Raw genomic sequence first — 27,692 nt, 5'->3', positions numbered from 1 at the left:
CTTTTTTTCTACTTTTATTTTGCCTTCTTATTCTAGAACAATTGTCCTTGATAAATTCAGGGGAGTTTTCCTTGATGATTTCTTGTAATCTTGTATCAAATTCTTTTTATAATAGTAATTTTCAGATAGCCTGACTATTCTTACATGATTTCTCCTTAATCTGTTTTCTAAATAAATTATTTTTCTGCTGAGATGTTTCATATTCTCTTCTATTTTTTCATTTTTTTGATTTTGTATTATCATTTTTTGGTGTCTTAGAACATTATAGTTCCTCTTTGCTCAATTCTAGTTTTCAAGAAATTATTCTTCCTTTAGTTTTTGATTTTCTTTTTCAAGTTGGTTAACTTTCTTTTCATAATTTTCTTGGACTATTTTTATTTTTTCTAATTATTTTTTCATTCTCTCTTATTTGATTTTTAGAGTCCTTTTTTATTTCTTCCAAGAATTCTTCTTGTTCTTGGGACTATTTGACATTTCTTCTTGAAAAAGGAGTGGCTTTTTTAGTTCTAGTATCTTTCTCTGAGTGAACTCAAATTATCTTTATCTATACTAGCTCTCTATGGTTGGGTTTTTTCTCTTTTGCTTACTCAATTTATTATTTTTTTTAATTTTGTTTTTAGCAGCTACTAGTGTAATCAAGTTCTACGCTAAATTATGAGGGATGCTGTCCTAAGGCTTAGGAACTGCTATTTTCTGAGATCTGTTCTGGGGCTCAACCTTGCACTCTCTCTCCACTCCTAAGCCATGGCTAGAGCACCCAGCCACGTTGTCCCACAAGTGATCTTGCTTTTTGTGGTCCTTTATCTGTCAACTATACTTGTCTCTCTGCCTTGGAACTGAAACCAGAACTCTGCTTTCCTGCAAATGCTCCCAGCCAGCAGCTGCTGCTGCTACACTCAACCAGAGAGGAGCTAGCTCCTACATCCCAGGATAGTTCTTGCCAGCATAGCTCTGTCAAATAGTGGAAGGTCCTTCAACCTTCCCCAACTCTGTCCTTAGACCACCACACTATCCAGGAGGTGAAAGTTTCTAAGACAGCCCAGCTGCCTGCGGGGCTTATTCTTTGTGGATTCTGCAGTTAGCCTGGAGGTGTTTGCACTTCACTAGGTTCAATCCCAATCCAGGAGGTCGGGTCTTAGAACAACTTCTTTACCCTAAATTTAGTTTATTTCCACTGCTCATTGTTCTCTCTCAGGTGATGTTCAGTGAAAGGCCTGGGCCCATGAAGGGGGTGGGGCAGAAACTTGGAGAGTCAAAAGTTTTCTGACTTGCTCTACCATCTTCCCAGAATCCTTCTATTGGAACCTTAGCTCCCAATGATTTGAACACATTGGAGATCATATTGGAGCTGAAATATCTGAGTTAGAACACTGACCCTACTGTTTACTCTTTGTATGACATTGACGAAATCACCTCACCTGTCCATGACTCAGTTTCTTCTTCTGTAAAAATGAGAGAATTAGATTATATTTATGACTCTAGAATGGTACTATTCTGTGACTTGGGGTCGGGGGAACATCAGTTTAAGCCCTCAGGATGCATCCGAGATATAGCTAGATAGGTAGATAGATAGATAGATAATGGATAGATGGATAGATGAATGGATGGAGAGAGACAGAGAGATAGAGAGAGAGAGCACTTATTAAGTTCTTACTATATGCCAAGCAATATACTAAGTGTGAGGATACAAAACCAAGCAAAAATGACAGTCTCTATTCTGAATACATAAAGGGAATCAGAAGGTCAGGGGCTAAATAGGGAGAGGAGAAGAGGAATACCAGCACCAAGGCAAGGCTGTTGGTGATGAAGTGAAGTCTGGAAAGTGAGGAGTAGAACAGGGAATGCAGTAAGACATAACTTTGGTGTTAATAAAATTGTGGGAGGTTCATGACAAAAGAGAGAGCTTCAGGAGGATCTAGAGGAGAAAAGAATCATTAGGAATCCATAATCCAGAGTTCAAAGACTGAAGATTCTCTCTGCCTAGAATCCGAGATATAACCAGAAATTTTTGTGTCTAGGAAAAAATAATGTAAAATGCACCCAGGACAAGTAACATGAAGCAGGCTTTCAGATCAACTTTGTATTATAAATTCAGTTATGTGTATGTGTATAAGGGAGGGGGGCTGCGAGGCAGGGGTGCAGGAGAGACCTCAGGACACCTCGAGGCTTCCTTCAAGGGATTAAATGGAAGAAGCTGAGCTAGACTGGGGAAGAACTCAGCTGTAGCTGCCAGAAAAAGGAAGCCAGACATCTGGAAGCTTCTTATTTGAATTAATTATTCTTGATAACTGGTGCTTAGCTCAGTCATTTCTATGGTGCTGAAGGACTAAAAGTTCTGTTGGTGACCTCTAAATTTCAATGCCCTTTGGCAAAGTCCCAGTTGTCCTGCCCTAGTTTTGGCTCTTCCTTCTTTGCCTACCTAAATGCATCAAGGCCTTCAAGGCCCAATTTAAGTCCTTCTTTCCTCTGTGAATCCTTCCTGCCCAATGCCAATGCACAATGTTCTCTGAATTCCTTTCAAAATTTGTTCTCTATGCCATACAACTGAATAGAAAATTATGCAGTCTTGCTGTGTGTCTTTGCAATGTACAAGAAGCATTTGAATAATAACTCACACTTTTTAGCACTTTATGGTTTGTAAAGGAGGATCTCACAACAACCCTTTGAAATTTCTATCATTTCTATTTTTATGGATAAGGAAACTGAGGCAATAACAACTTAAGAAATTTGCTTTGGATCATATAACTACTAAGTATCTAGCTTAAACCCCAAACTTCCAAATCCAATGCTTTATCTGGATCATCATGTCTCTCAGTATGTTTCAGCAGGCATTAGCTCAATATAAAGAAAAACTTCCTAGCAGTTAGAGCCTTATCCCAAAATAGAATAAGCTGCCTCATGAAGTAGTAAGCTCCTTATTCTTATTAGAAGATTCAAAACAGTGGCTAGATGACCATTTGTTAGGAATATCCAAGGTGGAATCAACAAATCAATCAATAAGACTTTCTTAAAGACTTAAAATGTACTGTGTACTGTGCAAAACTAAAAAGAAAGAGTGAGGAAAAAGAAATGCTTGCCATCAGCAAGCTTCTATTTTAATAAGTAGTCATCAGAAGATAAAAGGTAAATACAGAGTACATAAAATGAAACTTTAGAGAGGTTGACCCTAGCAGCTTTGGGGACTAGGAAAGGCCTCCAGAAGGTAGGTACACTTGAGCTGAATCTTAAAAGAAGGCAATGATTCTAAGCATCAGAGGTTGGATGAGGATGCATTTGAGAATACAAAGACACAATCAAGAAAAATGACATAGTCACTAAATATGAATTTAGGCTAAATGACTTCTAAGAGCACATGATTCTAAGATTTTTAGTTTGACACATTTCTCTGCCCTCAAGAAGTTTTTTAGTCTAACTGGAAATAGAAGATCCACAGAGAGCAAAAACTGAAACCCAAGAATCCTAGATATCACAATTCTAACCTTCCTGACCTCTCAACTTTGACCATAACCACCCTGAGACATTTGGGGATATTATCTAATTTGAGGATAACTAAGTTCCAGCCAAGATTTTTTCCCCTCTTTTTCATCCTGTAACTGAGGTGGCAAGAAAGAAAATAGTGTTCTGAAAATCTTATCAAGTCCACTGTGAATCCAGAAGATACTTTGCAATCTCACCTTGCATATTTGGCTTTCTTGTATCAAATAGATCAAGAAGTCTCTTTCTGAGCCTCCTCTGTCCATTTGTGCAGGTCATGATGCTACCCACCATCTCTCTCTCTCTGTGACTCTCTGCTTCATCCCTGGGGCAAACAGCACCTGGAAGTGAGATTGAGTCTCATATAATATACTATGTGAAGATCATTGGAGAATATTATTATCTTACTCTTTCACATCTATGAAAAACTTTTCATTAAAAATTACCTTTGATTACTTTCAATTCAACAAGCATTTACTTAGTGGCTACTACGTGCAAAATTACATATATATATATATATATATAGAAGGAAAGGAATCTTAGCGAGAAAGGCTAATGTATAGGAGGAGGGGGACTGTAAAAACCTCCTGTGGAAGGAATTTTAATTGGATTTTAAAAGAAGCCAAGGCTGTCAAGAGGCAAAGGTAAATAGGAAGTATCTTCTAGGCATGAGGCAAAGCCAGTGCAAAGATAAATTGATGGATTTATGGGAGGAACAGAAGGTAGTCTAGATTGTATCGTAGAGTGTAGAGAGGAACAAAGTATAAGAAGACAGAAAAGAAAGTGATCACATTATGAATGTCTAACAAAGGACTTTATAGTTCATCTTAAAAGTAATAGGAAACATCTGCCATTTATTAACTGGGGGAAGGAGAGAAAGGAGGTATGTGAGACATGTTCAGATGTATGCTTTAGGAAAATCACTTTGGCAGTGATGTAGAGAATGGATTGGGATGAAGAAAAGGTCTGAATCAAAGGGCTCCTAGAATAGTCCAAGTTAGAGCTGATAAGGGCCTGACCTAGCATGGTGGCTATGGAGAGAAGAGAAAATATACAGGAGATGTTTTGGTAGAAAGAAGAAGATTTAGCAGCTGATTATGGGCATCTAGTGGTATGATAGAGCAGTGCATCTAAAATGGAAGAAGAGTTCAAATCTAACTTCAGATAATCACTAGATTTGTGATCCCGGCAAGTCACTTAATGCTCTTTGCTCCCTATAAAATGAACTAGAGAGGAAAACACTGACTATATGAGTGAAAAAAAGTGGACAATGCTCTCCTGCTTCTATTCATTTCACTTGCATCATTTCACACAATTGTTCCCAGATTTTTCTGAAACCATCCTGTTCATTTGTAGCATAAAGTATTCCATTGCAATCATATACCACAACTTGTTCAACCATTCCCCCAAATGATGAGCATCCCCTTGATTTCCAAATCTTTGCCATCACAAAAAGAGATTCTATAAATATTTTTGTACAAATAGGTCCTCTCTCCACTCTTTTTAAAATCTCTTTGGGATACAGACCTAGTAGTGGTATTGATGTGTTAAAGAGTATTCAAAGTTTTATAGCCCTTTGGGCATAACTCCAGCTTGTTCTGGAGAATGGTTGGACTAGTTCACAATTCTATCAACAATGCATTAAGGGCCCAATTTTTTCCACATCTCTTACAGAATTTGTCATTTTCCTTTACTTGCCTGTTAGCCAATTTGATAGATATAAAGTGCTATCTCAGACTTGTTTTAATTTGCATTTTTTAATCAATGGTGATTTGGAAAATTTTTAATTTGAATACTGATAACTTTGATTTCTCCTGAAATTTTCTGTTCATATTCTTTGTCCATTTATCAACTAGAGAATGGCTATTGTTATTATAAATTTGGCTCAGTTTCCTATATGTTTGAGGAATGAAGCCTTTATTAAAAACACTTGCTGCAAATTAAGACAACTCTGAGATACCACTACACACCTGTCAGATTGGCTAAGATGACAGGAAAAAATAATGATGAATGTTGGAGGGGATGCGGGAAAACTGGGACACTGAAGCATTGTTGGTGGAGTTGTGAACGAATCCAACCATTATAGAGAGCAATCTGGAATTATGCCCAAAAAGTTATCAAATTGTGCATGCCCTTTGACCCAGCAGTGTTTCTATTGGGCTTATATCCCAAAGAAATACTAAAGAAGGGAAAGGGACCTGTATGTGCCAAAATGTTTGTGGCAACCCTGTTTGTAGTGGCTAGAAACTGGAAATTGAATGGATGCCCATCAATTGGAGAATGGGTGGGTAAATTGTGTTATATGAATGTTATGGAATATTATTGTTCTGTAAGAAACAGGATGAATACAGAGAGGCTTGGAGAGACTTACATGAACTGATGCTAAGTGAAATGAGCAGAACCAGGAGATCATTATACACTTCGACAACGATATTGTATGAGGATGTATTCTGATGGAAGTGGATTTCTTTGACAAAGAGACCTAACTGAGTTTCAATTGATAAATGATGGACAGAAGCAGCTACACCCAAAGAAAGAACACTGGGAAACGAATGTGAACTATCTGCATTTTTGTTTTTCTTCCCGGGTTATTTTTACCTTCTGAATCCAATTCTCCCTGTGCAACAAGAGAACTGTTCAGTTCTGCAAACATATATTGTATCTAGGATATACTGCAACATATCTAACATATATAGGACTGCTTGCCATCTAGGGGAGGGGATGGAGGGAGGGAAGGGAAAAAATCGGAACAGAAATGAGTGCAAGGGATAATGTTGTAAAAAAAAAAAAACCCTGGCATGAATTCTGTCAATATAAGGTTATTATTAAATATAATAAAATAAAATATTAAAAAAAACACTTGCTGCAAATTTTGCCCCATTTTCCTGTTTCCTTTCTAATTTTGACTACATTGGTTTTATTTGTACATTAAATTTCATGTAGTAATAACTATCTATTTTATTTTCTATAATCTCCTCTATCTCTTATTTAGTCTTAAACTTTCTCTTATTCATAATTCTGACAAGTACATTTTTCTATGTATTTCCCTTATTTGTTTATGATACCACCCTTTATATTCAAATCTTCTATTAGTTTTAACACTATCTTCTATACAGTGAAAGATAATTTGTCTATGCCTGGTTTCTGCCAAACTGCTTTTCAACTTGCCCAACAATGTTTGTCAAATGTTGAGTTCTTATGCCAAAAGCTTGAATCTTTGGGTTTATCAAATACTAATTTACTTTGGTCATTTACTACTATGTATTGTGTACCTAATCTATTCCATTAATCCACTACTCTATTTCTTAGCCAGTATCAGATAATTTTGGTAATAATTCCTTTGTAATATAATTTGAGAGGGTGGAGCCAAGATGGTGGAGAGTAGACACGTCTCTTTGTGATCTCCTCCAAACTTCCTTCAATTCAACAGCAGATTAAGCCTCTGAATTGATTTTGGAGTTACAGAACCCACAAATTTTGAAGTAAACAAATTTCCAAAAGACACTTTGGAAGAACTTCAGAAAAGGTGTATTTCAAGTGGGCAAAGGGAGAGACTGCTGAGCCAAAACTGCAATTCAAGGAGCTCAGACAGGGAACCAGGGTGCTGCCATGTAAAGCTCTTAGGCTACTCTGTCCTGATTACAAACCAGCAGTTCAACAGATTTTCTGTAAGACACTCAAAGCAAATACAAAAGGCAAATTGTGAGCCTCTGAACCCCAGAACATAGGACTTGGCCACACCTACCCAGCACCAGACGTCAGTCAGAAACACAGTCAGTTTATCCCTGGGTAAACTAAAGTGGCTGTTACCCCTTTGCCTTAAAAGCAGACCTCAACTCTTTAAAAAAAATGCAATTTGAAATCTGATATTTCTAGACTCTCTTCCCTCTCCTCCTTAATTCCCTTAATATCCTTGATCTTTTATTCTTCTGAATGAATTTTGTTATTATTTTTTTCTAGTTCAATAAGATAATTTCTTGGTAGTTTAATTGGTATGGGACTGAATAAGTAAATTAACTTAGGTAGAATTGTAATTTTTATTATATTGGCTCAGCCTACTCATGAGCAATTAATATTTCTTGAATGGTTTAGATCCATTCTTATTTGCATGACAAGTGTTTTGTAACTGTATTCATTATAGTCCAAGATTTGTAGTTGATTCTCTAGCATTCTCCAGGCATTCCATATCATCTGCTAAAGAATAATGTGTTTTTTTTTCTTATTGTCTATTTTTATACATTTAACTTCTTTTTCTTGTCTTATTGTTATAACAAGCATTTCTAGTACAATTTTAAATAACAGTAGTGACAATGGGCATCCTTATTTCACTCTTGATCTTAATGGAAAGACTTCTAGTTTATCCCTATTATACATAATGCTTTTTTCTTTGTTTTAGATTGACACTATTATCATTTTAAGGAAAGCTCTGTTGATTTGTATGGTTCCTAGTGTGTTTAATAGAAATAGATGTTGTATTTTGTAAATGTTTTTTCTGCATCTATTGTATAATTGCATGATTTTTGTTGTTATTGTTACTGATAAGGTCCATTATGCTGATAGTTAAACCAACTTTGGATTTCTGGTATAATCCCTCCTGTATTATTCTAGTGCTACATTGCTGTAATCTCCTTGCTAGTGTTTTTTTTTTTTAACTTTACATCAATATTCAATAAGGAAACTGATCTATGGTTTTCTTTTTCTGTTTTTCTTCTCCCAATTTTAGATGTCAAAATCACACTTTTATCAGAAAAAGAACTTGGTGGGAGTCCTTTACCTTTTTTTTTTTCAAAAAGTTTATATAGTATTGGAATTAATTTGTGAATCCATCTGATCTTGGGAAAGTTTTCTTAGGCAGCTCATTGACAGCTTATTCATTTTTTTTCAGAGATAAGATATTTAAGTACTCTTTTTCCTTTTCTGCTAATTTAGGAAATTTATATTTTTGTAAATATTTATTTATTTCACTTATATTGTCAGTTTTATCAGCATTCAATTGGGCAAAATAACTTCTAATAATTGCTTTAATTTCATCTTCATTGGTAATGAATTCACCCTTTTCATTTTTGATATTGGTAATTTGGTTTTCTTTTTTAAATCAAATTAAACTATGATTTATCTCTTTTATTGCTTTTTTCAATAAAATCTACTCCTAGTTCTATTCATTAATTTGATTTTTTAACTTTTTTTTACTTTAAATTGTATTCATATTTCCTTGATTTTCAGGATTTCCAATTTGGTGTTTAATTAGGGATATGCATATATGTATATATATATGATTTTTTTCTCTAAGTATTGCTTTAGATACATCTCACAAATTTGATAATGTTGCCTCATGGGTTTTATTCTCTTTAATAAAGTTATTTATTGTTTCTGTGATTTATTGTTTGATCTATCCATTCTTTAGGATTAGATTATTTAGTTTCCAATTAATTCTTGTTCTATATTTCCATGGTCCTTTATTACACATAATTTTTATTGTATCATTATCTAAAAAGGATGCATTTACTAGTTCTGCCTTTTTTCATTTGATTATGAGGTTTTTATGCTCTAATATATGGTCAATTTTGTGAAGGTTCCATGTACTGCTGAAAAAAATATTACATTCTTTTCTATTCCCATTCGGTTTTCTCCATAGCTCTATTGTAGCTAGGTTTTCTAAGATTCTGCTCATTTCCTTGACTTCTTTCTATTTATTTTATTGTTAAGCTAATCTAGTTCTGAGAGAAGAAGTTGACATACCTCACTTGTATAGTTTTGTTGTCTATTTTCTCCTATAATTCCTTTTTTTTTTCTCTAAGAGTTTGGGTGCTAAGCCATTTGTTTCATAGATGGTTAATATTGATATTACTTCATTGTCTATGGTGACTTTTCATTTCCCTGCTTATCACTTTTAATTAGGTCTGGTTTTTGTTTTGGTTTGTCTGGGATGTGATTGTTATGCCTGCCTTTTTTGCTTGAGCTTAAGTATAGTAGATTCTGTTCTAGTCCCCTACTTCAATTCTCTGTATGTCCCCATTTCAAGTCTTTTTTGTAAGCCACATATTGTTGGATTCTAATGCACCCAGCTATCTACTTCCTTTTTATAACTCACCCTATTCACATTCACAATTATGATTATTGACTGTATATTTCCCTCCTTTAAAGTTCGTTTTGCTTCTGACCATTACCTTTTTAACCTATTCTAATTTTGTCACCCTCTTCTTTGTCTTATCATTTTCCCTTTCTATTTCCCTGTTGAATAAGATAGATTTCTATTAACGATTGACTATGTAGATATATTTTCCCTTTTTAAACCAGTTTAGAAGTGAGAAAGATTCAAGTATTGCCAGTTATATCCTCCACCATTTTTCTCTCCACTGTAAAAGCTCTTCCTTTCACACCTCTTTTATGTGAGATAATTTTCCTCATTCTGCCTCTCCTTTCCCTTCCTCCCAGTTCATCCATCTTTCACAGGTATTCATTTTTTATATCATCCCAACATAATTAGCTCACTCTCAAACTTTCTTTCTATGAATAAACCTTCTAAATGCCCCAATAATTATAAAATATCTTATAAGTATCATCTTCCCATATAAAAATGTAAACAGTTTAACCATATCAAGTCCCTTAAGATTTCTCTTTCATGTTTACCTTTCTATATTTCTCTTGAATCTTGTATCTGAAAATCTAATTTTCCATTCAGCTCTGATCTTTTCATCAAGAATGCTTGAAAGTTCTCTATTTCATTAAATATGCATCTTTCCCTTGAAGGATTATGCTCAGTTTTGCTGGATAGTTTAATCTTGGTTGTAGTCCTAGTTCCTTTGCCTTCCAAAATATCACATTCCAAGCCCTTCACTTCTTTAATGTGATAACTGCAAGATCTTGTGTGATCCTTATTGTGCTCCATGGTATTTGAATGGTTGTTTTTTGCTGGCTGCTTGAAATGTTTTTTCTTTAACCTTGGAGTTCTGGAATTTGGTTATAATATTCCTGGGAGTTTTCTTTTGATAGTCTTTTTCAGGTGGTAATTGGTAGATTTTTCAATCTTTATTTTACCCTCTGGATCTAAAATATTAGAGAAGTTTTCCTTTATAATTTTTTGAAATATGAAGGCTCTTTGATCTTTTTTAGATAATCTGATAATTTCTAACTTATCTTTCCTTGATGAATTTTATAGAATAGTTTAGTTTCTTCTGAAATATTTTACATTTTGTTCTATTTGATTTTATTTTTTTGACTGCTTTACTCTTTTTTGATGTTTCATAAAGTCATTATCCAGTTCTAATTTTTAGGGAATTGTTTCCTTTTTTTTTTTTTTTTTTTTTTTGCTGAGGCAGTTTGGGTTAAGTGACTTGCCCAGGGTCACATGGCTAGGAAGTGTTAAGTGTTTGAGACCACATTTGAACTCAGGTCCTCCTGACTTCTGGGCTGGTGCTCTATCTACTGCACTACCTAGCTGCCCCAGGAATTGTTTTCTTTAATAAGTTTTTGTATTTCTTTTTCCACTCAGCCAATTCTGCTTTTTAAAAAATTACTTTCATCAGTGAATTTTTGTTCCTCTTTTTCCACTATGCCAACTGTGCTTTTAAAGGTTTTATTTTCTTTGATATTTGTTGTGCCTCTTTTACCGAATTGCTAATTACATTTTATAATTTTCTTCCTTTGTTTTTATCTATTTATCTAATTTTTCCTCTGCCACTCTTATTTGATTTTGAAAATCATTTTTAGCTTTTCCAGGAATTTTTGTCAGGCTTGTGTCCAATTCATTTTTTTTTTCCCTTTAACACTTTGCTTATATCTCTTTGGACTTCATTGTTTTCTGAGTTTGTGTCTTCATCTTTTCTGTCATCATATTAGCATTTGTGGTCAGGTTATTTTTGTGGTTGTTGTTTGCTTATATTTTCATCCTATTTCTTGATTTGGAACTTTATGTCAATGTGGTTCTCTATTCCTGGACTGGGAGGTTGGGGAAAGGCCTTATGTCAAGCTTCAGACTTTTTCACACTGCTATTTTTAAAGTTAGTCTGAGGATTGGGGATTTTTTGGTGCTTCTAAGGTGGTTTAAGAACTCCTAAGGCTGTTTCTGACTTGACCACCTAGTCTCACCACTGGTGTTTCATCCTTGTGGCCTGCAGGTCAGCCTCCTCCCCTGTATCACAGTTCTTTCTTTCAGACCTCCTATATTGTCATGGGTTGGAAGAATGTATCATTCTGACATTTTATTGACCCTGCCACTCTGAAATTCAATTAAAGATATTTTAAAGTTGTCTGAAGGGATGTGTTGGGGGAGCTCAGCTTTCTCTACGCCATTTTGGTTCTGCCCCTAGAAGTACAAGTACATTTTCAAATTTAACAAAGAACAAAAGACAAGATATAGGATACTATCTAGTGAAGATAGTAGAATCAAGTGATTATACAACCATGGGCAAGTTAGTTAACATCTTAATGCCCATCTGCACTGGTAAAGAGAGTTTCCTTGTGTCCAGCTGAAGGAAGGGAGTGATCCTACAGACCAATGCAATCACAAGTCTAATACTCTAAAACACAGAACAACAGCAACAATAACAACTGAAGCCACTATGCTAGATACCTGGAATAATAAAAGAGAAAGGGAAACAGTCTCAATTCTCAAGAAATATATTAAGCAGATACAACAAAAATACAAGTAAATAAATTCAAGTTATTTTGAGGGGGAAATGTGTATTAATGGGAGGCAATCATCAAAGAATTCACAGTAGGCAGTTAAGATTTGAAGGAAGGCAAGGAATCTGGGAAAGAAAGAACTGTTTTCTGAGGTGGAACATCATCCTGAAAACATGGAGGCAGAATATAAAGTGTGTAATAACCCAATTAGTCAGGAATACATAAATGACAGAAATGGGGGTGGAAGGGACTAGTTATATAAAAGAAAGATGAAAAGAAAGATTGGAGCCAGAATGCAGAGGGCTGTAAATGTCATCGTGATGATGTGGTGGTGGTTGTTTTGTTTTAACTAGAGACCAAAAGGAGATACTGCCATTTTTTTTAAAGGATTTAGCCGAGTCTTCCAGTTGGACTCTAGTCTCTCATCCCTGTGCTGTCATTCTGTGGCTTTAAGGCCGTGCAGCAGCCAGCACCTAACCTCAGTAATCCTACCACCTGTCTAGACTAGGCCGAAGGCCCCAACTCTTCCCCCTTCTCCTCCCTTCCTGTTTTACCTCCACTGTTAGTCACCAGTGGTCTTATCCTCCAACCACAACCTGGCAGTCCTTGTAGCAGCTCCACAGCATTGGCCATGGCAATGATGATGTCTTTGCAATGACTTTTGTAAATCACTGACCTCAACTAAGTCACTCACCACCAATCAGACTGAAAATTCCATATTTCTCAAGTAACCCTAGCCCTGCAATTTTCCCGGTTTCGTGGAAGTACTAGATCTGCAATAAACTTTCTTAACTTGATCTGATTGGAAATCCTAATTGAGACCAAAGAAGTTCTACTAATCATGGTCAGATATTACATGGAATTTTCTAGCTCTTGATTTCCAGTCCTCCCCTCCTGATGATAATAGCTAACATTTATGTAGTGCTTACTCTGTGCCATGCACTGTTCTAAAGCACTTTAGAACTATTATCATATTTAATCCTCACAAATTCTGTGAGGAAGATGCTATTATTATCCCCATTTTACAGATGAGGAAACTGAGGCAAACAGAGGTTAAGTGACTTGCCCAGAGTCACACAGCTAATAAATGTCTGAGACTAGATTTGACTCCAGGCCTGGCACTTTATCTGCTGTGTTACTTAGGTGTGGAGCAGGTTATAGGGGAGGGCAGGCCCTCTTCTATTGTAATATGCCTGCTCCTTTCCCTATTTAACCCAATAAGATGGACCTCATTATCAAGAAATGACTGTAGGATTTCTTTTTCAAGTTAGACTAGCTTGGTTATCTTTTTCAGACTCTTACATCCCATATTCCAAATTTGTGCTATGAAGAGTTGGGGCAGTGCAGCAGTCTCAGACATATGTGTGTGCAGGGGTAAGGATGAGGGATCTCACCTTCCCTCTGGGAGGACACATGCCAAGGCGTCTAAAGAGTTTTAGTGGAATTTATCATAATTACCGTGGGTATCAGCTCTGTTTGAATGAAAGAACAAGTGGCAGGATCCATGCCAGACTGTATTACTGAAGACTGTTAGTGTTTTTATTTCTGATTTTCATGAATTATATATCTCAAGGACTTGAGGGGCTTAGAAGAATTTCCCATTATCCTTTTCTCAATGTCCAAATGAGGAAAAATGAGGTGATTCTTCTGAGGTTTTGGTTCCTTCTTTTTTCCCCCTCTTCCTCCTCCTCCTCCTTCTCCTCTTCCTTTTCTTCCCCCTCCTCTTCCCTGTCCTCCTCTTCCTTCTCTTCCTTTTCTTTCTCTTCCTCCTCCTCCTCCCTCTCCTCTTCCTCCTCCTTTTCCTTCTTTTTCTTCTTCTTCTTCTTCTTCTTCTCTTCTTCTTCTTTTTCTTCTTCTTCCTTCTTCTTCTTCTTCTTCTTCTTCTTCTTCTTCTTCTTCTTCTTCTTCTTCTTCTTCTTCTTCTTCTTTTTCTTCTCCTCTTCCTCCTCTCCTCTCCTCTTCTCTCTCTCTCCCTCCCCCTTCTCTTCTCTTCTCTTCTCTTCTCTTCTCTTCTCTTCTCTTCTCTTCTCTTCTCTCTCTCTTCTCTTCTCTTCTCTTCTCTCTTCTCTCTCTCTCTCTCTCTTTTTCTCTCTCTCACTCTCTCACACACACACACACACACATATACAGAGGCATGGGTAGCACTCTCCTGTTCCTAAACAAAATTGCTTCCTTGGAAAGCAGTAGTTTGCTTTTGAGGGATCCTTGTCATCTGCCCAAAAAAAGATTTCACCAAATCCATGGAGAAAATAGTGATGTTTTTTTCTTCATAGGATTCAGGAATAATTGCAAGAAGAAAAATACAATATTTTTCTCTCTTACTCTTTGACATGGATTGGGAGTGAAATCTAAGGAGAGAAGTAAAAAAATATTGAATGAGGTGAGTAGACAGTCAGAGAAGAAGACTATCATATTTGGAGACCTAGAAAAATGCCTTCTCTATATGTAAGAAGTTTAACTGAATCACCATGGCATTATGGGATGTCCAAGTCTGAAGAGGAAGACAAGAAAATTAATATTATGATTATAATTATACTATAGTATAATAGTATAGTATATAAAGTGTATATATATAGTATATAGCATATAAACTATATATATAGTATAAAGTATATATATATGCATATATATATAGTATATAAAAATATAAATAATACTTTAATCCTTGAAAGTCCAACTTAACTGCTCTCTTCCACAAAATTTCTCTTGCTCCCCTAACTACTTTCCCCCTCACACTTTTACTTTGTTTTGTAATTCTAAAGTGCTGATTATGTGATATTGCTCATTTCAATGCCTTGTACATAGTTAAGTGCTTAATAAATATAGCAGCCTGTGGTCCTATTATATTGGATTGTAAATTGTATCAAAATAAGGACCTTGTCTTATCTAAACTTTGTGCTCCTACCTATCCCCATGAGCTAGCATAATGTTCTTCAAGCAGTAGATAAACTTAATCAATGTTCACTGAATTGTTGTTTGTTTTTCATTTTCAGAGCGAACCAACGGCATCATGGCTTAAGCTGGTTTTAAGTGAAGCAGAGTCACATATTCTCTCTTCCAGACTGGAACCAGTGGAGCCAGGTCCAGTGGCAAGACAAAAATCAGGATGATTGGAGATGACCTAAGATGACAAATTGTTCTCATCCTCCCATCCCACCAGGGGAAGACTTCACATACTTGGAGTATGCTTCTGATTTTCATGAATTATAGATCTCAAGCATTAGAGAGGCGTGGAAGAATTTCCCACCATCATTTTCTCAATGTGGCCTATTGAGGAAAGATGAGGTGATTCTTCTGAGGTTTTGGTTCCTTCTCTTTCTCTCACTCACTTACAGATTTGAGGCCTGTAGGTTACCATGCACCTGGTTTAGTCAGGTGAGATTTGAGTGACAAGTCCACCAAAGGTGGATGAGCAGCCCTGAAAAGCACTCAGCAAGCACTCACAGCAGAGATCCTGGTCTTCCTCAAATACCTGATACCTGCTTTGTAGTATTTAAGTATTTCTAAAGAGAGGCAGCACAGCAAAACTGAAATTAGTAAAGCTCTAACACTTGCTGGCCATGTGAACCTGAGCAAGTCACTTAACCTTTTAGTGACCTCAGGTAATACTCTATAAGTACACAAAGGTGGGGAACAACATTGGTAGATGGAATTTTCTCACCAGAAATTCTCTATAACAATGAAACTACATGTTTAATTCTTTCTTTAAAAAAAAGCATTGCAAAAATAATAGCATTCAACCAGGACTGTTATAGATGTTGTTGTTACTATATGGCTGTGAATCATAGAGCATTACAGTTTCCAAAGAATTAAAATTGGGCATTCCTTAGAAGTCAGCAGAGAGGAATGATGACTATGAAAAGGCTGCAATACTAACAAATAAGAACTACAAATAATGAGACAACAATCACAGATCCTAATGGCAGGTAGATGGCGCTACAATGGATAAAGCACTGGACCTAAACTCAGGAAGTCCTGACTTCAGATTTGACCCCAGAGAGTTACTAGCATTGTGACAGTCACTTAACTACTGCCTGCCTCAGTTTCCTCATCTGTAAAATGGGAATATTAGTAACATCTACCTCCTAGGGTTGTCTTGTTAGTAGCAAATGAGATGATAATTGTAAATTGCTAACATATAAAAAGTACTATATAGGACTTGTGATGGAGAAAGCCATCTGCATTCAGAGGGAGGACTGGGGGGACTGAATGTGGATCACAAAATAGTTATTTTCACTTTTTTGTTATTGTTTGCTTGTTTTTTATTTTTCTCATTTTTTCCCTTTTTGATCTGATTTTTCTTGTGCAGCATGTTAATTGTGGAAATATGTGTAAAAGAATTGCACATGTTTAATATGTATTGGATCACTCGCTATTTAAGGGACAGGGTAAGGGAAAGGAGAGAGAAAAAAATTGGAACACAAGGTTTTTCAAGGGTGAATGTTGGAAAGTATGCATATATTTTGAAAATTAAAAAGCTTTATTAAAAAGAATAAATGAAAGTTGTTGAAAATTAAAAGGGCTATAAAAATATTAATTATCAATGTTATCACAATTATTATTAACCTAGAACTGGAGGAAATGTATGATCAGAAAAAGAAGATAGATGTGTGATCATATGACAAGAATAAGTCTGTGTGCTCCATTGACTATTCTCCCTGAGAATGTCCCCAAAAATATTTGACAGACCTGGGGAGTGTGTAGCTCTAGCTGGAGTCAACTAGAATCAATTTATAAAAACTGGTTGTTAAATTTTCAAGAAAATTATGTAGCTATACCTTGGAAATTTGCAAATGTTACAAATCAGGGATTCATGTGTTGTTTTGTTAATTGTCCAGACTTAAGAAAGTGATAGGAAAAATGTTTATAATTCAGATTAAGCTTAAAAGTGTCTTATGAATATATTTTGTTAAGTATTTATTGGTACATTAGGGAGACCTCTCATGTCAAATTTATATGACAATGCAGAGAAGAGTTCCTAAGTAGTCATGAACAAGTCATGATCTATATTGTTGGTGGAAATGTCCTCATTAGTAATGTCAGAGATCTATTTCAGGATTTGAGTAATTTCTTACATTTGTGTAAATCTTTATCCTTTTATGAGTTCTTTCCCATCCATTTTCTTTTTCAATACCTCGGGGAGTGGGAAAAAAGAGGGGAATTCAAAATAAGTACCTTTATTCCCAATTTACAGATGATGAAACTGAGACCCAGAGAGTCAAACTAATTTACCTAAGACCAAAGCTAGGACTAGAACCAAGTATAATTTTTTTCCCTAAAGCCTTCCTTGACAATAATGGCTAATATTGATTTCCCACCCCCATTCCTAGAAGCCAAATAACACTTGTGATCTACATTATTCATCTTTTGTGCTTAATCTTTTATACTTTTTTTCTTGTATTGTTGGTTGATTACATGGATGTGTTCAGAGGTAAGTCATTTAACCATCCTGGGCCTCAGTAAAATGGAAATAACCCTATCTGCAAAAGGCAGCAGACTGGTTCAGGTGAGTAATCAACACACATTTATTAAGCCCTTATTATGTGCCTGGCACTGTACTAAAGATTGTGAATACAAATACAAAAGTGAGACAATTGTTGCCTTCATGGAGTTTTTTCTTTGAGGGAGGGGAGAGAAGAGGGAAACCAAGGACTAAAACAATTAAGGACCTTACATTCTACCAATATCTGGAAGATCCTTAGAACTCGGATTCCCTTATCTCAACAGAAACTAAATCTTCTGACTTCTAGCTCAGTGCCCTATGCATTACATATCATTAAGTCTTTTTGGTGCTAACCGAATAAAACCCACTAGAATAGGAATACTTCTTACTCTGGCTGCCGATCTTGTAGAATTCTCTTTAAATCATTCTGATCTTTTTCCTGAAATCATTTAGGACAGTTGAATAATTAGTTCATTTCATCTTTAAACATTCTTTTTTGACTCCCCCTTGTTCTTTGTGTGCTACAGAGCTACAGGAAGCAATGGCTTAAAAAAAAAAAAAAAAACCATGATGTCCTAAACCATAAACCTTGAGGATATTTAGTGAGTGCTGAGAGTCATCCTATAAAGCAGTTTAGTTGTGTGTGCTCAAAACTCACTGTCTGTTTCAAAGAAGCAGCAAGACTAATGTCCCCTTCATTCCACAACCAGCCAGGCAATCTCCCACTAGCCCAAGAGCAGTAAAAGGAGAGGGGATGAAGTCATCTTTTATAGGCTGCTGTAGACAGGAATAAAATGAAAAGGATGACAAATGTGGGTCAGGAATCGTCGGAACTCACGAAGGGCCTAAAACCAATCAAAATGATTTCTTCCATGATGGAAATTCAATGCACACAAATGCATTATGCATCCAGTGCTCACCCACTTCTGCACTCTACCACCATGCTGGGCAAGCATTGGGTACTTTTTGAAGTACAGCCAGTAGCTTCTGAATTTCCACTTGTTTAGCACCTACTAAAGAACACATGCAAGAGTACTACACAAAATTATATATTTTTTTTGCCCTGGGAGAGAAAAACAAAGATCTAAACAAGCTTTGGGAAAGTTACACAGGAGCCCAAAGGAGAATTTCTAAGTAACAAAGGCATAGGAAATGGCAGGGGCAAAGGAGGAAAGAAGGGAGGGTGTTCCTTTAATTTGTGGGTACATAGGCTGAGATGTTCTCTTTTTAAGTAAAAGCTTTGTGTTAGGCTTATGAGGAAAGGAAACATGGTAACCCGAATGCTTGAGGGCTAAAGGAAACTACAGAAACTGGATAACAGGCAGACTGAGCATTGAAAGTCTTCAACACAGACATGTTGGCAGAAATAAGGAGAGTTTTCAGATCTGTCTCTTTGTAGCTGGGGTTTTTATTCTGTGAAGCTCTCACTATCTCTCTTCCCCACCCCAAATGCCCTCTCTACAACAAAACCTCTTTGTAACTAAATCTGAAACACAAATTCTGCTTCTCTGGACTAGCATACACAGAGACTTTCTTGGCCATTCAGAGTTGAATGGATACCTCCCCAACTCACATTCTTCTGTCAGCTCAGAAAGTATAAAACACATAAGCTAGGTCACAGTGGTTCTCAAAGTATGATCTAGAGAATCCTGGGGATCTCTGAAACCCTTTTAGAGGGTCTAAAAATTCAAAAATAGTTTTTATTTCCAATATGGTAAATGTCTATAAATATAATCCAGATAAACAAAAACGCTTTGGAGAGATCCTCAGTAATTTTTAATAGGATAAAGATACTGAAAACAAAAGTTTGAGAACCACTGGGTTAGGACCATAAAGTTAGAATGGATCTTTGTATAAGTGCTTCTTATATGAAGTGCATTATATACATTCCTAGGGTTCCAAATAAAAGCCCAGGGAATTCACTGAAGAAAAATGCTTATCCTCCACGTTTCAGTCATGTCTTACTCCACATGTCCCCATTTTGGGATTTTCTTGGCAAAGTTACTGGAGTGATTTGCCATTTCCTTCTCCAGTTCATTTTACGAACGAGAAACCTAGGAAAAGAAAGTTACTTGCCTAGATAGTAAATGTCTGAGACCAGCTTTGAATTCATGAAGATGTCCTCCTTACGGCAAGCCCAATGCTCTATCCATTGTGCTACTTATCCAACATTACTGGAATCACAGATGGAATAATTGTGGTTAGCGCAAGTAGAACAAAGCATCCATTGAAGGCAGGCTGAGAAAGAGCTTATTTGGGATGTAACTTCTAAGAGAAAATAACACTCAGAGTTTTTCATTTTAACAAAATAGTTTTGTGATGTATAGGACTGCTTGCCATCTAGGGGAGGAGGTGGAGGGAGGGAGGGGAAAAATCGGAACAGAAGGGAGTGCAAGGGATAATGTTGTTAAAAAAATTACCCTGGCATGGATTCTGTCAATAAAAAGTTATTATAAAATAAAATAAAATTTTTTTTAAAAAATATTTTTGTGAATTAGGTGCTAGATTCAATTAGTTCTGGCAGCTGAAGGATTTTAAGTGTAGTGAATGCCTCTCCAATGTTGATGCCCTAAGAAAAGTCCTAGTCACCATACCCTTGTTACAACTCTGGCTATTATACACCCACAGAATCACAAAACTTACAGGAGGGAGGGGGAGGATTTCAGAGGTCGTGCAGCCCTTCCTAGGAATAAACATATGCTTGATGATGCATTAGCAATAGAAAATTCACTTCCTCTAGCGATAAACCACTCAACTTTAAGATATCTCAAACTTCAGAAGTTGTTTGGCCTTTTTTTCCTTACATCAAGGCTAATTAATTCTGTTCTCTGAAATAAGCCTAATCCCTCTTCTTCATATTAATGCTTCAAATTCTTAAAGATATCTATTATATCTTTACAATATCTTCTCTTCTCCAGACTAAACTGTCCCAGTTCTTTCAACAGGTCCTCATATAACATGATATCCGGACAATTCATCATTCTGCTCACTCCTCTTTGAATATAATTAAGTTTGTCAATATCCTTCCTCAAATGTGGTTCCTAAACCTCAAAATAATGTTTTCATTAGATTTTACCAGGATAGAGTATAATGGGAATATCATCTTCATCTTTCATGCATCCTTACATCACTTTTAACTTTTTGGCTGTCATTTCACTCTATTGACATATTAATTTTGCAGTTGTCCACTAAAATCTTCAGGTTTTTTCATACAAAAATTACTTGTATATGCTTTCCTCACCATGAGTTTGTGCAATTGATTTTTTTGTATTCAAGTGTACAACTTTTGATTTATTCCCTCCTAAATTCCATTTTTGTCAGATTCTGTCCATCATTCCAATCTATAAAAATCTTTTGGGTTCTTGATCTTCTCTGCCATCCAATGTAATAAACATCCTTCTGAGTTAAGGTGTTGAATTGTGTGAGAGACTCTACAAATATGTGTAAATCAGTGAAGAGGCAAGTCCTGAAGTGGTAAGGAGGCAAATGCAGGAATAAGTGTCTGAAATCCGATAAACCAATAGAGGAAAGAATAGAAAGTAAAGGTATTTAGCCAGAAAGTAGATTTTCCCCTTTTTTCTTCCTCAGAAAAAGCATTGATGTATTTTGCTTTTCCATTTCATTTATTTCTGAATCCATTCCTCCACTTCTCTCCCCAGTAAACTATTCCTTATAAGAATTTTAAAATTGAAAAGGGGGGAGGAAAATACCAAAACCATTCAACACATCAACTAAGTCTGATAGTCTATGCAACATTCTATAACTGTGATCCCTCTACCTCTGCAAAAAGAGTAAAAAGTGTGTATATTTTTTTTCAGTTCTTCTTAAGGACCAAGCTTTATTGCATAGAATTGTTTTGTTTTATAGTTGTTTTTCCCCCACTTATTTTGTTGTAGTCATTGTTGAGACAAGTTAACTGTTTCAGTTTACTTTATTCTGAACCAGATTATTTCAATCTTCCCATGCTTCTTTGGACTCTTCATATTTACCATTTTACTGCATCATAATACCCTATTATCTTCTTGATAATACAACTACAACTTGTAGTTGTTTAGCCATTCCCTAATTAATTTTGAGCCATCACAAAATGTATTGTTCTGCATATCCCAATGCAGATAGAACTTTTCTGAATTTGGATTATATGCTTAGTAATAAGATATTGCATGGACATTTGATTACTTTTTTATTGTAGTTCCAAATTGTTTTCCATAACTATTTTCCATAATCAATTAACAGGCTCACCAACAATATTTTGTTTTGTTATCTTTTTCCATAAACCCAACAATTTTGACAATATCCTTCTTTATTCATCTTTGTTAATTTGCAAAGTGTGTGGTAGAACTCAGAGTTGTTTTTATTTGTATTTCTCATAATATAGTTGACTTTGAGCAATTTTCTCATATGTGTATTAATAATTTGCAGATCTTCCCCCTAGATATTCAACTTTGACTATATCACTCCTCTACTCAACAAAGTCTGATATTTCTATATTATTTCTAGTACCAAATAACATTTCTTCTATTTAGCTTTTAAAGACCTTCAGGATCTTGCCCAAACATACCTCTTAAATCTAATTATACATTTTCTCCCTTCCCATATGATACAATCTAGTCAAACTGGACTTCTTGCTGTTTCTCACATATGACACTGTCCATCATCAGTCTCCTCCCTTTGCACTGGCTGTCTTTCATGTTTGGAATGCACTCCCAGCACTCTTCACCTTTGCTTCCTTTAAAATTCTGTTCAAAGGACACTTTGTCATGAAACATTTCCTGATTGTCCCCAGCTGCTAGTGCCCTCTTCCACCTCCTCCAAAATTTTTTTCTACATTTTATTTTCTACACATCTACATAAAATGTATTTCTACATAATTTCTATAAGCACAATTAGGTACATGTTTCTCCTCTAATAGAATATAAAATTGCTTGAGGGGAAGAACTGCTGTCTATAAAGACTCACAAGCAGTGTTATCATGTTTATTTTATTTGCTTCATCTCAATCATAAGTAATAAATATCTTTATAATCAGTTGTAATCTATTTTTAACAAGTGTTTTAATAGTATATATATATATATATATATTTGTGTGTGTGTCTTGTGTGTGTGTGTGTATTGGTAGATTGACTTAGATATTTTAGGCATGCTTTAGTGGTTTTGAAAGGGATTTGCCTTTCTATTGTTTCCTCTTGAATTTTGTTATAGCTATTAGAAATTCTGTGGATTTAATTTTGTGAATTTATTTTGTATAGTGCTATTTAACTGAGGCTATTGTCTCACTAGCCTTTTTAATGATTCCCTGTGGTTTTCTAAATAAATCATTATTTGTCTACAAATAGGAATTTTTTCCTTTTCTTTGCCTATGTGTATGTCTTTATATATATTTTTTTCTTTTCTTACTACTAGCATTAGAATTTTTAGAACTATATGATAGCATAGACACCTGAGTCAAAAAATATTAAAAAAAACAAAATTGAATGAAGTAATTTAAGTATAATTGGACTACCTGAAAGCCTGAACAACAACAAAATTCTGGAAATCATAATTCAAGAAGCCATGAAAGCAATCTACCTAGACCTATTAAATCCAGAGAACAAAGTGAAAATTAAAAGAATATACCAATTAAGGACTTTTAGTGAAATCAAGGGTTCTTCAGAATTCCTAATGAAAAGACCAGGATTAAGTAGAAACTGCAAAATACAAATATAGGCATCAAAAGAAACACAAAAAGATAAATATGAATAAATCAGAAGGAATTAAATGAGAGTAAAGTGCTAATAGAGGGAGATGGTGAAGAAGGAAAGCCATTGTCTCAAAGGCAGATTGGTCCTATTTGTCCTACACATTAAGCTCATCACAGCTCCATCTTCTTGAAAGTATAAAGGGGGAGATTTGGGTTTCCCACCCTATCTTAACTAATGTAATCCACTAAGAGTCCACATTTGAACTCAGGTCCCTCTGTCCAGGGTTAGTGCTCTATTCATTGCCCCCACTTAGCTGTTCCAACTGAAAATCTCCAGAGCTGTTGTGCTGACCTTGTTGTATTCCCGTTAAACCATACACCAATGCCATACCAGGAAACTGAATCACTTCCATTTGAATTGTTTAAGGAAGATTTTGAAGATCACCTGGCAGGATAAGGTACCAGATACTGAGGTCCTTTCTCAACCTAAATTGCCAAGCATTTCAACTCTACTGCAGAGAATCTAACTCTGATGGGCTGGCCAACGCCAAACTTGTTTACAGAGAACTCATGCAAGGCAAGGGCTCACACAAGTCAGAAGAAGAGATAGTAGGGCACTCCTCTCGAAAACTTTGGAAATGATTGCATCCGTGAAAGACACTGGCAAAGAATCCCTCAGCATGGTGTACCTGAGTCAAAGAAGGTGTCACACTTTATGAACAAAGCAGAAGTGCATTTAGAGACATCTTCACCCTAAATGCGCATATGAACTATTTGTGCCTGACCTGGGGGAGAGCATTGTGAGCCTGTATTGGTCTGATCAATCACATTCAAAAACAGTATAATTTGTCTGCAACATTGAGATCTTATTTTGGTCCTCTTCAAGAACAAAAGACAGCAACCCACCACCAACTGATATAATCTCATAATGTACTCACAGGTAGTGAAGTGGTAATACATTAACAAAGCATCCTGTTATCCCTTTATAAGGTAAAAAAAATACACTTCTCTAGTTGTCAAAAATGTTATATAATAACCACAAAATAAACCTTTGCAGAACTTTAAGTAATTAAGCTCTAGAGACTTTTTCTTGTGGAACAAGATAGAAGTTTTTCTCCTAACCTCTTTCCCCATTGACCATATTATTTAGCATCAGAGCTACATGTACGGAAGGAGATATTTTATCTAGGAACTGTAGCATCAATTTGAAAGTCTGAGAAAGGGTTGAGGGAGATATACTTTCCAGACAGACACAGATAAAAAGAAACAGTCAAAGAAGCTTCTACAAGGAGCATAACCTTTGACAACAACAAAAAAAGAGCTGGCTCTGGACAAAAGAAAGAGCTAGTCATAAAAATAAAGAGTTGAGATACTTGAAAACTCCAGTACGAAAGAAAGGACTTCAAGGCTTTGCAGCACTTCAGGAGTGAGTAGCCTCAGCCATGTGTTTCCCATATGTCTTTCTCACTACCATTTGTACTCTATTAGTGTCTACTCTGTAGGAATTTTGTGTATATTTGTGGGACAGCGTTCTCTAGGTTTCAGGGGGTTGTAGTTACTGTTATTATTTATGCCATCCTAGTAAAGTGTCTTTGCAAAGAGCAATTGGTTTAATTGATTTATTATAAGGGATATTACATTGAGGGAGGTGGTTCGTGGACTCTAGTCCACATAGAAATGGATAACTATAGGGAATGCTCTAGTTCAACTGCCCTTTGGAAATAAAATTTGCAAATTGAAAGTACCAAGTTGGGGGAGAAACCCAAAAGAAGTATTGCACTTAGCTTGTTCCAGAGTACATACTAAAACCTTTTCTCCACAATGATGCACATTACAACCCAAGCTAGTACCCATCCTATGCAACTCTTGTTCATGTTCTCCCATAAATTCACCATTACTTCACCACTCAGCATCCTGGAGAACTCTTCTCAAGTTCTCCTGACAACCAAAAGATGACAATGAATACTTAGTTGTCCATTAGTTATTATCCCTCACTCTTGCCAGATGACTTTTTTCAATCATAGATTTCTTTGATGATCTTTTATATCACCTCTCTGTCATAATAATTTGCTTGTAATGTCTACTCTGTTCACTTCCACTGTGCCTTGGCTAATCCCAAATTCATATCTTTCAAGTCTTTCCTTACTCAAAATTTCTCGTTATTATCAATTGAATACTGGTGTAAAAAAGATAAGTCTTTGTTTTAGAGACATACATGGAGTCATTAAAATAACTTTTTAATTTCTCTAGTATAATCTAGCCTACTCTTTTGTTTATCTCTTTATCTTCCATTTGCAGTGTGTAAGCTGGATAGATAGATAAACAGCCTGATAGATACACATAGAAAGAAGCATTATAGGCTGTCTATTATATCTTTCTTTAGACATTAGACATTATTCAACTATATGGATTTTCTAGTGTCAGGAGGCCAAAACCTTTAAAGTGAATATAAATATCATTTAGGTTATTAAGCAATATTCCTGGATTTCATGCAATCAACACAATATCATCAATAGATAGAAGACTTAAAAGAAATCCCTTCTCAACCTGGACTTTATACTGTATTTCCTCTGTTTAAGTGTGGTGAAAACTTTTGGTGATCATTTATCTCCTTGTTTATCATCTTTTTGTTCTTAAAGATCTGAGGGCTATTGAACATATGAAGGAATTTTTAATTTAAATTTTGATTTATGATTGGATGACATTTTTCTGGAAGGTAGTCTTTAAGATAATGTTTTGCTTTACAACTGGACAGGCCCTTAAAATCATATAATTTAATCCTTTTATTTTGTAGAGGAAGAAATAGAGGCCCAAATTATAAAAACAACTAAGAAGAAATAGAATGAGGATTTGCACATGTCTTATGACTCCAAATCCAAGGCTTTTTCTACTTTACCAGAGGTACATTTTAGTGATAGAAATCACTATCTTTTCATTGTTACTTGTAATACTGCTTTTTAATTTTTTTCAATTTTGTCTAGTTATTTATATTTTAATGTTCAGTTCCAGCATCAGACCCACTCATTAAGAATCAATATGATACCCATTATATAGGTGAAGTCATGCTGCCAAAAAAAGAAAGAAAAAGATAGTGGGAAAAAAGCCTTAATCTTCATTGTTGAACTGTTACACGTTTTTCTCTGAAGATATATGGTGGTTTTTTTTTTCACATGAATCCTTTGGAATTATCATGGATCATTATATTGATCAGAGTTGCTAAATTTGATGATTTTTAGAATATTGTATTATTGAATACAATATTCTCCTAGTTCTGCTCATTTCATTTTGTATCATTCCATATAAATCTTCCCAGGTTCTCCATAAACAATCATTTCTAATAACACAATAGCATTTCATCACAACCATATATCAAAAAAGGGGGAGATATGGACCAGCTCACAACTTCACCAATAATGTATTAGTGTACTTATTTTTTCTACATTCCCTACAATATTTCTCATTCTAATATTCTGTCATTACATTCAATTTGATAGGTATGGGGTAGTATTCCAGAGTTGTTTCAATTAGAATTTCTCTAATAATCAGTGATTTAGAGATTTTATCATATGGTTATTGATAGCTTTTACTGCCTGTTCATATCTCTTGGCTACCAACTGGAAAATGGCGCTAATTTTTATAAATTTGACTCTGTCCTTTATATATTTGAAAAAATAAACCTTTAACACTTCAACAATACTATATGAGAATCAATTCTGATGGAAGTGGCTATCTTTGGCAATGAGAGAATCCAAATCCAATTGATCAGTAATGAACAGAACCAACTAACTCAGTGAAAGAACACTGGGAAATAAGTGTGGACCACCACATGGCATTTTCACTCTCTCTGTTGTTCTTTGCTTGCATTTTTGTTTTTCTTCTCAGGTTATTTTTTACCTTCTTTCTAAATCCTATCTTTCTTGTATAACATAACTATATAAATGCGTATAAATATATTGTATTTAACATATACTTTAACATGTTTAACATGCATGGGACTGCCTGTCATCTAGGGGAGGAGGTGGAGGGAAGGAAGAGAAAAGTTGGAACAGAAATTTTTGCAAGGGTCGATGTTGAAAAATTACCCATGCATATTTTTTGTTAATAAAAAGCTATAATAATAATAATAATAAAGTCGGGAATGAACTAAATGGCTTTTGAGTCCTATTTCAGCTTTTGTTATCATGTATAGGCATGAGAAATATTATAAAGATAAGTGTCAAAAGGATTTTCAAAGCTCTCCATATATGTTGTGTGTGTGTGTGTGTGTGTGTGTATTTGTATTTGTATTAGATATATAGTAGGAACTTAATAAAGTTTCATTTATTCATTAAAAAAGAAAGAAAAAAGGAACTTTTATCAGAGAAATTTGTTATAAATTTTTCCATTTTTCCTGCTTGCCTTCTATTTTGGCTGCATTGGTTTAATTTGTGTAAAATAATTTAATGTAATATAATAAAATTATCCATTTCAT

Source organism: Antechinus flavipes, chromosome 2 (assembly GCF_016432865.1).
Source record: "Antechinus flavipes isolate AdamAnt ecotype Samford, QLD, Australia chromosome 2, AdamAnt_v2, whole genome shotgun sequence".
NCBI lineage: Eukaryota > Metazoa > Chordata > Mammalia > Dasyuromorphia > Dasyuridae > Antechinus > Antechinus flavipes.
Note: the sequence above shows the minus strand (reverse complement) of the source record.